We start from the raw sequence: 11,893 nt of genomic DNA, 5'->3' as shown, positions 1-11,893 counted from the left end.
TACCGCACTGTGCAGGTTATGCTCTGTTTTAGAGCCTGTAGTGAGTGATCTGAGCAGGAGGTCGTCCAGATACCCAAGCACCAAGATCCCTTGGGCCCTTAAAAGACCCAGTACTGGTGCTAGAACCTTTGTGAACATCCAGGGAGCTGTAGCAATCCTGAAGAGTAGAGCCACAAACTGAAAATGACGTTCCTCTGCTGCAAATTGCAGGAACCTCTGATGAGGCTGAAAGATAGGTACTTGTAAATACGTGTAAATATGCTTTTATATCGATGAAGGCTAGAAACTCTCCCATCTGGAGTGAGGCTACTACCGAGCAGACAGACTCCATCCGAAAGGACTGGATCAGTAGACTGGATCTTGGGTCCAAAATGGGCCTTGTGTCCCAGTTCGGTTTTTGAACCGTAAACGGGTTCTAATAAAACCCTGCACCCCTTTCAGATACAGGGACCTCTACAATCACTCCTTGACGCACTAAACGATGTAGTGCCTGAAAGAAATAAGTCTCTTTTTGGAGGATCCGAGGGAACGCAGGATCTTAGAAACATGAGGGGGGAACCCCGCAACTCCAGCTTGTAACTGCGGGATATAGCCAAGATTACCCCCACTTGTCCTGAACTATTGTTCTCCAAATGTCCACAAAGTGCAGCAGCCTTCCCCCCCAGCTGATATAATTGGGGCATCCCCTCAAAACAGGGCTTGGTGCTGGGTTCAGAAGTGTTTTGGACCCAGGGGTTTTTCTGGCCCTGGCTCTAGCATCCTCCATTAAAGGGGAAACATGCCCATAACTTTTTACAAGGAAGCTCAGCTGACCAGTTCTTAAGCCACAAAAGTCTGCGCATATGTACAGACGAGCGAACCAAACGAGAAACCTGCTGTATTGACTCCTTTAGGGCCTCAACAGCAAAACACAGCGCTCAAGGAATATCTGTCTTATTTTCAGCAAGATCATCCTCCCGGTTAGGCCCGTCAGGCCATCTGACCTGATCCTTTACGGACTGGCAGATACCAATTGCTGCAACAACTGGCTGAATAGCTGAACTTGCCAAAGAAAAGGAAGCCTTTAATAATGACTCCAATTTGTTGGCAGGGTCTTCTGGAAGTGAATAAGCTGGCTGTGTGCCGGAACGTCCTGTGCACAGTCATTCCCGGCGTGGCTGTAATAGCGTATGACATGAATCTTAGTGCGCCTAGATAAAGGCTATGGAGCATGTGCGGTGAAGCCATGGTCAAACTGCTGAGCACAGTTGCGCTATTGCAAACACAGGTGCGCCATGGCGAAATGGCACACCGTCATGTGCCATCATACAGGTAAAAAAAAAACAGCCAGACACTGTTGCAAACACCCACACCTACCCCAAAACTCCCCTGTATGGTTACCACACACAGGTGTCCAGCCTCTAGCTAGATTGGCCGATTGTTACAATCACTGGGACACTCCACAATCCACTTACCTGTCCAGGCACAGGGCAGCTTAGAAACTAAAAGCCCAATCTTCACCCATCACGGCAGGTTCCTGTCACTTGAGGACCTTAAAAGACTGGGTACCCTTTTCATGTTTGGGGTCCTCTCCCTTGAACCTGTACAGCACCCTGCAGGAATGCCTTAGCGCCGAGTGTCCAGGATTCCACTTCGCAGGGTCCAGCGCCCGGAGGCTCCATTATAGGCAAAACCTCGCAGGCTTTTGAGTCCTCTTTTCGAGCCTTGGGCACCATCTAAGCATATAGAGCCTGTGTCAAATGGAGCTGATGGTCAATCCCCTGATTCATTTAAGAGCCATTTGTGGGACTAGAGACCTGGAGCTCAAACAAATGTGCCATCCACCTTGCAGACACTGGTTTATACAATAAAAAAAAAAAACCCTGACGTACTTCCTGTATGGGAGGGGTTATATAGGGGGATCACTTCTTGTTTTAAGACCTTTGGTCCAGTGTCCATTCACCTGGAGATGAATTATAACCCAGAAGGTAATGAATATTAGCCTAACTGTCCCATGATGAATGAAAAAGAAATCTACTTTAAATAAGCCCTTGAGTCGTGTGAAGGATGTCCCAAAATTATTGCATTTAGAATATGTACTTGTGCTCCATATAATGACCACACTTGCTAGCATTGTGTAGGAGTGGTCCAATACATGGTTTACATTTATTCACTTAAGGACAGAGCCTCTGAGATTTGTTGTTTACAAGTTAAAACCGGTTTTTCCCTCATAAATTAACTTAAAATCCCCACTTTTTTTTTTTCTAACACCCTAGAGAAAACGGCAGTCATTGCAATACTTTGTCACACCGTATTTGCACAGCAGTTGTACAATCGCACTTTTAATTAAACAGTAAATTTAGCCCAATTTTTTTTATATTGGGCAAGATAATGTTATGCTGAGTAAATGGATACCCAACATGTCATGCTTTAAAATTGCGCCACTCATGGAATGGCGACACTTTTAACCTTAAAAATCTCTAAAGCCATAGTTTAAAAAAAAAAAAATCTACAGGTTGCATGTTTTGAGTTAGAGGAGGTCTAGGGCTAGCATTATTGCTCTTAGTCTACCGATCACAGCGATACCGCACGTGTGTGGTTTGAACACTTTTCAAATGTGGGCCCTACTCACGTATGTGTTCACTTCTGCACACAAGCTCTGCGCGTTTAAAACAAAAAAAAATATTTTTTACACTTCTTTAAAAAAAAAAAAAAAAAAAAAAAAAAAAAAAAAAAGTGTCACTTATGCCAATTACAAGGAATATAAACATCAAATTGTAACAGGAAAAAACCCTCAGATCTCACATTTACACTAATAATAAAAAAAAAAAACTCATTTGAAAAAAAATGGCCCTTTAAGAGCTATGGGCGGAAGTGATGTTTTGATGACGCTTTCGCACTGCAGTGGTATTGAGATGGGTGGGGGCCATCTTCCCCTCACTCGTCTCCATACCCAGGAAGAAGCATCCAACTGCCTCCACCACTACCGACGGCTCTGGTAAGCAGCAGAGGGCACCGAGCACGGCAGGAGGCCCTCTCCTGCCACAGATAAGTGATCGTGGCGAATCCACCACAGAGACCCCTATTAATCAGAAACCAGACCGCCTGCTGAAGATACTTGGGTTATGGCAGCTAGCTGCTGCAACAACGATATTCCTCTTCAAAGTTAGGATGTATGTTGGCGTGCGGCGGTCTGGAAGTGGTTAAATGTGATTTAAAAAAAAAAAAAAAAAAAAATTACAAACAAGAACCAAACCAGTGCACATGTAGGGTGTAAACTGGGCACCGAACTTTGATATGTGCTCTTTATTAATGAATCTGGTGTGAATGAGGAAACTGGATTCTATCAACTGCCATTTCCAGCTATATCTGGAGAGGACTTAAACACAAAAAGACCATCAATACTTCTGCTCTGTTATAAGTAAGCTCATTAGAGCAAATAACTAACCATTCTCCATTACATTTTATGGTCCATTCATAAAATTTAGGCTACAGTGTGATGCCAGAGCCCCAGGGCTCTGCTGAATGCAGCAGAGTGCTCCATGATAGGACAGATCTTCCTGCTTTTTTGTTTTGCAGTTTATTCTTAATGTCCTTTGCTGGCCTAAGATTCCTGAAACCAGGGGATTGCAATGCTTAAATACGCAAGGTGGTTTTTCTCATAATCAGCAGTATTGCTGCACCACTGCCTTACCAGCTGTTAAGGTAGATTGCTGCCAAAACAAGCTTATTGATTAGGCATTCCCTGTACCAAATGAAAGCAGCTCATGCTGAGCAAAAATTCTTTATATTAGAACATACAGTAAGGTTTTGCCAAGTGGGAAAGTATCCTGGACTCTTCCTATCCTTTTGGCCCCACATCCAGTCACTGTCCAAAGCTTGCTGCCTCAGCAATATCTCCAAGATGCTCCCCTTCCTAACCAAGGCTTCAAATTCGCTCACTGGTCATCTCCCACCTAAACCCTCATTTGCTTACCTTTACAGAAGCTATCCCCCTTCAGCCCATGTCAATCATCCACCTTACCAACCACTCCGTGTGCTACTCTGCCAAATCCTTCACTGGCTTCCGTTCACCCAATGAATTAAATACTAACTTGAAAAGCCATGCACAACTCTGCCCCCAGCTACATCACGAACCTAGTCTCCAAATACCAACTAAATAGTCTAAATTCCTCCCAAGACCTTCTGCTCTAGCTCCCTGGTCACCTCCCATGCTCACCTGTATGACTTCTCCAGAACCTCTCCCATCCTCTGGAACTTCCTACCCCAATCTTTCCAACTCCTACTCTGTCCCTTCCACCTTCAGGTGATCACTGAAAACTAAATTATAGAAGGCCTACCCTGCCCCCACCCAATTGTACATTTATTCTCCCAAGTTATCTTCTGCATCTCTTAAGCCTCCTCAGATTGTAAACTCTAACAAGCAGGACCCCCGATTCCTACTGTATTCAACTTTTGTAATTGTATGGTCTGCCCTTATGTTATAAACTGTTTAGGCTATATAAAAACTTTTCATAGCAGCTAGGTGGTCAGACCTGAAAGTATGCCCCAACAGCCTTTAAGAAACTGTTAGCCAGCTCTAAACATGAATTCTATTTGGCAAGCAGTTGTGCTTAAACCTATGCTGTAGCACAATGGAAGCCATTAGAGTGCTATCCCTTTGCTAAAATAAAAGCTTGTTTCACATGCCATAGCCAAAATAATAGGCATTGTGAAATTGCCCCTTTCCTGGCCATTACCAGCTTCCATTATACCAGAATGCATTTCCTTGAGTTTAAACAGGAATGTCAATTTTCAGACATGCCCAAATCTTAAGTTTGACTGAGTTGAGGGCAGGGCTCATTGCCAGTCGCCCACTTAGAGGATCCTTCCCTAAACTTTACAATATTCATCTGTTTCAAAAGGTCCTTGTACACCATAGCACTGACATTATGCACTGAAAACTGACCAACATCTGTTTTAATCTTCCCCTAGTATACTAGACGACAATTTTGTCTTTGCTGTTGACAGTTTCCCTCACTTCTTGAATGGTAAAAGGTTGGTCAGGACAGAGTCAGGTTTTTACTGCTACCCAGCACCAGAAAAAAAAAAAAAATCGAAGTTACTTACCGGTAACGTTTTTCCCAGGAGTCTTTCAGGACAGCACACTTGGGAGACCTCGGCTCCTCCCCTCTTAGGAAACACCGCCTCCACCAGACTTTTAAGTCGCCCCTTCCCTTTAGCCCGCCAGTTTTTGCATGAGAACCTCCGGACAGTCTAGGGAGACATAAGAATACATCATAACAACATTTATATTCCTGATGCTCTCACGTCCTAGTGGCAAGACCATATCTGGGTGGGTACCGGTGCTGTCCTGAAAGACTCCTGGAAAAAACGTTACCGGTAAGTAACTTCGATTTTCCCTCTTTTGTCTTTCAGGACAGCACACTTGAGAGGATAAGCGAGCACTTACCCTAGGGTGGGACTACTGCCTGCAGAACCTTTCGCCCAAAAGCCTGGTCCTGGGCAGACAATAAGTCCAGTCTGTAGTGCTTAACGAAAGTCTTAAAACTTGACCACGTTGCTGCTCTGCAGATCTGATCGGATGTAGCACCAGCCCACTCTGCTTGTGACATTGCCATAGCCCTAGTGGAATGAGCCCTAATACCTTCCGGGACTTCCACCCCCTTTGCTATATAGGCCTGACCAATAGCCAATCTTAGCCATCTGGCTATAGTGTGTCTAGAGGCTTTGGAACCCATCCTTGCCCCTGAAAAAGAAACAAAAAAAGGAGTCGGATTTCTTAAACTGCTCCGTAACCTCCAGGTACCTTAATGCACATCTTCTGACATCCAACTTGTGGAAGACTTGTTCCTGTTCCCTCACAGGATTTGAACAAAAGGTGGGTAAACAAATTTCCTGGCTTCTATGAAATTCCGAAACCACCTTTGGAAAAAAGGCCGGATCGGTTTTAAAAATAATCCTATCCGTAAAATCTTGAAAGAAAGGTGCCCTCCTAGAGAGGGCTTGTAGCTCACTAACCCTCCTTGCAGTAGTGATGGCTACTAAGAAAACCATCTTGAGGGTTAAAAACTTCACCGCGCAAGACTCAATAGGTTCAAAAAGGACCCTCTGTAAGAGCCTGTAGTACTAGGGATAAGTCCCATACCGGAAAAGGGCGAGAGGTGACTGGTCTGTCTTCTTAAAAATCTAAAGAACCTGGATATCCAGGGATTCACTGCTAGCTGTTGTTCAAGGAATACACTTAAAGCTGACATCTGACTCTTAAGGGTACTGAGTGCCAATCCCTTATCTGCCCCACTCTGTAGGAACTCTAGCACTGCTACTGGACTGCGAACATTAAAGGAGCTCTCTGCGCACCAGGAACTGAATTTCTTCCAGCCCTCCAAATAGATTCTGCGCGTCACCTCTTTTCTAGAATTCAGAAAAGTTGTTATCAGTCCTTCGGAAAACCCCTTACTTCTCAGCAAGTCCTCTTCAGTAGCCAGGCAGCCAGATTCCACCTCTCCACCTGAGGGCAGCAGACTGGGCCTTGATAGAGCAGATCCTCCCTGACTGGTAGAATCCAGGGTGGTTCCACCGCCAGTTTCCTTAGGACCGAGAACCATGGCCTCCTGGGCCAGTGCGGAGCCATCAGGATCGTGTCCTCTAACTGGAAATTTTCTCAAGACCGCAGGCAACAGAACCGGAGGGGGGAAGGCATAGCATCTGGCGAAATGCCAGCTCTGAGATAGAGCATCCACCCCTATCGCCCCGTCCCAGCGGTTCAGGGAGAAAAACAGAGGTGCCTTCGTGTTTTCCCCTGAAGCGAAAAAGGTCCACACATGGGATCCCCCACTTTGATAATCATCTTGTAAATGATCTGATTGAGGACCCAATCGCCTTCCTTCAACTTCCTCTGGCTGAGGAAGTCTGCTCTCTGGTTTAACTCCCCTTTCAGGTGGACCGCCGATAATGAGTACCGTGACCTCGGCCCAACTGAAAATTATCTCCGTCAGACCCCAAAGGGAACTGCTCCTGGTGCCCCCGTCAGTTCACATAAGCAACCGCTGAGGAATTGTCTGAACGGATCTGTACATGATGTCCCCGGAGATCCTGTTGGAAGGCTCTGAGAGCCAGAAAAATGGCCCTTAGTTCTCTCCAGTTCAAAGACTGAACTGCGTCCTCGACCCCCCAGGAACCTTGTGCTAGACTCGTCCCCAGGTGTGCGCCCCACCCGGTGCCATTTGCATCCGTTATCACAATTTTGGACACAGGCAGAACCCACTCCAGACCCTGCGATAGGTTTGCTGCCTTTCTCCACCACCACAGGGACCTCTTCACTCGTACAGGAACGAAGACTGCTGAGTCCAAGGACTTCTGAGTGTGGTCCCAAACTCTCAGAATGAACCACTGTAAAGGGCAGAAGTGCACTCCTGCCCACCTTACTGCTGGGAGGGCAGCTGTCAGCAATCCCAAGGCTGACATGGCCCTTCTTATGGTGATTGTCCTGCAGAGCTGCCAAGGCTCTGTCTATTTTGGCAATTTTCTCTTCGGGAAGAAAAACGGTCCGTTGGATTGAGTCCAAGATGTAACCTAGGAATGTAATCCTCTGGGATGGAACCAGGCTGGACTTCTCCAAGTTTAGGAGCCATCCCAGATATTCCAGTATACCTCTCGCTACTTGCAGATCCTGGACCAGCTGCTCTGGGGAGGGAGCAAAAAGGAGCAGGTCGTCCAGGTATGCGACTACTGAAATTCCCCAAAGGCGCATAAACGCCAGAACTTCCGCCACAACTTTGGTGAATATTCGGGGCGAAGAGGAGAGCCCAAAGGGGAGGGCCTGGAACTGAAGATGCACTACTTGCTCCCCAGACCTTACCGCCAGCCTGAGGAACTTCTGACTGTCCTCTGCAATCGGAATGTGCAGATAGGCGTCCCTTAGATCTATGGACGCCATGTAGCAATTCGGAGGGAGTAGTGTTTTTACAGAGAAAATTCAATCCATCCGAAACTTCTTGTAGGAGATTGATAGGTTCAGGGGCTTTAAGTTCAGGATGAGCCTGAATTTCCCTGAAGGCTTCCGAACTACAAAGATGTGGGAGTAGCAACCCCTGCCTATTTTTGCGGATGGGACACGTGATATCACATCCTGCCGCTCTAGATCCTCCAGTGAGGCTATTAGTGCCGGCGCCTTTACCGCACACTTTGGCAAGTCCGTAACTAGCCGTGTGTGTGGTGGTGGGGGGGGGGACTTGAGAATTCTAGTCTGTAACCCCTCCTTATGATCCCCAGAATAAACCGATTGGAGGTAACTGACTCCCACTGTGGGAGGAAGGCCCCCGGTCTTCCTCCCACTGGGGTTAGCCCGTCATTGGGGCTTTCGGGGCTGTTCAGGGGGGTGAAAAATTGCTCCCCTGCTCCATCTGCCTTTGTTGGTGCAGACTCTTTTCTGAGACTCTGCTCTAGGAAAATTAAACTTCCTTTACGAGTGAGTCTTCTTTCTACGCTGTTCCCAACTTTTTCTTCAAGGGGAAGGCCTTCTTTTTATCGGCCGTTCGATCAAGAACCGCCTCCAGATCCAGACCGAACAGCAAGTCCCCAGTGAAAGGGACCCCGCAAAGTTTTATTTTTTGAAGCGTTGTCCCCCTGCCAAGTCTTTAACCAAAGGGCTCTCCTGGCTGAGTTGGCCAAGGCAGAAGATCTAGCAGACATGCGGACCGACTCTGCCGAGGTGTCAGTAATGTATGCGATTCCCTTCAAGAGCATTGGGAAGGAGGAGAGAATAGTCTCCTTAGCGGTTCCGGCTTCAATATGAGCTTTTATATGCGTTAGCCAGTTCTCCATGTTACGTGCAACCACTGTGATGGCCATGGCCGTCTTAAGGTTACCTAAAGAGGAATCCCAGGATTTTCTAAGTAGAGAATCCATCCGTTTGTCAATGGGATCTGTCAACACCCCCATATCTTCAAACGCCAAGTCTGTTTTTCTGGATACCTGTGAGAAGGCTGCATCCAATTTAGGTGACTTGTTCCATACAGCAGTTTCATCCTCTGAAAAAGGGAATCTGCGCTTTAATGCTCTGGAAAAGAAAGGTTTCCTTTCTGGGCCCCGCCATTCCCTTTTGATGGTATCTACTAGGACCTCATGCATCAGGAAGACCCTTTTCTTCTGCTCTCCAAGACCCACGTACATTCGGTCATGTAGAGACAGGGTTTTTCTGTCCTCCTGGATACCTAGGGTGGTGTGGATTGCTCCCAGGAGCTCCTCCTCTAAGGAGAGCTTATATCGGGAGGTTCTGGAGGACTCGCCATCCACTTTCTCTCCCTCAGATTCGCTTGAGGAATGTGAGGATGCACCCTCCAATTCATCCTCTAAGGCCTCTCTGGAAACCCCCGGTAACTCCTCACTGACTGAGGGACCTGAAGGACAAGGTGCGACATCTTGCTGTACTGGCAGAGGACCTGCTGGGGGCTGTATAGGCTGAAAATTTTCAAACAATGTTTTGAAAGATTGAAAAGTACTGGAAAGCTCTTTAACAGAAGCTGCCAGGTCAGAGCTCTGTTCCATAGAGTGTTCCTTAACTAAGTCTTCAATGCATTTCTTGCACAAAACCTTCCCCCAGGACTCTCCCAAAGTACTTCTACATGATGGGCACTTTCTTTTGGACACATGTAAGGGCTTGGTCTTTTCTGCAGGTTTGTCCTGTAATGACAAAACAAGCGTCGGCATCAGCAATAGTCTTTTAAACAAAGAACCAAGTGACCAACACCAGGAGTGCACCCCCCCAGGGCCAACCACCACCAGGGTCCCAGACGTGCCTCTCCTCCCCTCTGACCACTAAGAGGGGGGTTTATCCCATGGAGCTAAGTGGGAATAAGGTAAGTGAACACCACCCCAGGGTTCCACTTACCTTAGTGTGGCTGGTGCTGGCATCACCCGGCACAGAACGGGAACCATCTGTCTCTGACATCCCTCTGGCCAGTGGAGTGGTCTGCCTCAAAATGCTCCTGTCTGACACTTCAGCTTTAATAGAGCCTGCACCAGCCTTTGCGCTGTTCGTTTATCCGTCCCGCGGTCAGAACCAGAAGCCGCGGTCGAACGGAAGTGCCCTTCCTGTCGGAAATTACTTTGCCCTTCATCCGACTCAGCGTTGCTCAATGCTGACTCAAGATGAGGGGAATCTGGACACCTTCGTATCGCCTTCCCCAGGCAGCGGAAAAAAAAAAAAAAAAAAAAAAAAAAAAAAAAGAAAGAACTCCCAGGCCTTCGCATTCCCCAAGGGAGGACAGGGAGCGCAATGCCACAGCAGGTAACCAGACTCCCCATCCGAACTGCTGTGAATGAGAGACCTCTGTCTCCCCTTACTAACGATCGTACCGGCCTCAGCCTCACCAGCTGTTATGGCCCAGGTTCCTAGCGATGTCTCCCTTCTGGAGGAAACACCAAAACTGATGGGCTAAAGTGAAGGGGCAACTTAAAAGTCTGGTGGAGGCGGTGTTTCCTAAGAGGGGAGGAAGCTGAGGTCTCAAGTGTGCTGTCCTGAAAGACGAAAGAGGGAAAATTGCTGGCAGAGGCAATGCCAACATAATCCTCAAACCAAGAGCAAACATTTGCTGGATACCCTTTAATTAAAAATTGGGTCACACAAGTGTTGATTCTCCCCCCCCCCCCCCCCCCCCATTTACTGCATGCTGTCTCTGAAAGGTAATTTACAATGCCATAGGTGTGTCCATATAGGGTCAGAGCTCCCCATTTATCACAGGAAGCATCTAAACACATTTGTGGAGGGGAAAAAAAAAACAAAAACAAACTGGCTGATAATGTACAATGCAAGGTTTTTTTTTTAGTACCGACCTTTTCAAAATTGTTCCGTGCTGAATTGATGTGAATGGGCACCAAAATGACCTCCCTTGTCATGTAATACTGTTTGACTCAAGATCCTTAAATTACGTTAGTGTGAACCAGGCCGTAGAGTTATTTGGCCATTAGTGTCAACATACAGTAATATTTTTAGGCAAGTATAATTAGTGGACTTTGTTTCATTTTTGCTTTTAAATACAATTCACTGGCAGCCAATTATAAATGACTTTATGCCTTTTAAAACTATATTTTCCCCAACATGACATTGTGAATAGAAGGATGCACATTGAGAAGTATAACATAATTCTGCGCTGCCCAAAAAAGGCAAGTAAGCAGCTAACACGGCTAGTAGGATATAAGCATATACAGTAAAACAAAAATGTGTAGCGCTAAAAAACTAAAAATTCAACATAAGGACAATGTAGGCCAACTGATGGTGAAAAAAAAAAAAAAATCTAAGAAAAAAACTTAGAAGTCCCATGTTTGTGAGACTCATGTAAGCTAATGGTCCATATAAATGCAGCGACTTCATGTGAAGAACAAAACAATTGCGTGACATCTGAAGTGAAGACAAAAGAAACACACCACCACTGACAATGAGAAGGCTTACCGGATCTCGTGGACCCAAGAGGACATACGCCCCATTGGGTCAAATAAGGCTTGGGTGGTGGGTTATGATAGGTGTTCGAGGAATAGTAGCCGCCATACTTTTACAGCGCTGATTTTTAAGATGTACATGTGAGTGTATCCCTTATTTTAAATAAATTTGATACTTGTTTTATGGAATTACGCTATGTGGCCTTTTTCCTTCTTGCTTTACATCATTGCCACCCACTTCTCATCCTGAGGGACACACCAATCCATGGTTTACTCTTGGATGTCCATCTCTACTATTCCTCCGGAACACCTATCATAACCCACCACCCAAGCCTTATTTGACCCAATGGGGCGTATGTCCTCTTGGGTCCACGAGATCCGGTAAGCCTTCTCATTGTCAGTGGTGGTGTGTTTCTTTTGTCTTCACTTCAGATGTCACGCAATTGTTTTGTTCTTCACATGAAGTCACTGCATT

Source organism: Aquarana catesbeiana, linkage group LG03 (genome assembly GCF_042186555.1).
Source record: "Aquarana catesbeiana isolate 2022-GZ linkage group LG03, ASM4218655v1, whole genome shotgun sequence".
Classification (NCBI taxonomy): domain Eukaryota; kingdom Metazoa; phylum Chordata; class Amphibia; order Anura; family Ranidae; genus Aquarana; species Aquarana catesbeiana.
Note: the sequence above shows the minus strand (reverse complement) of the source record.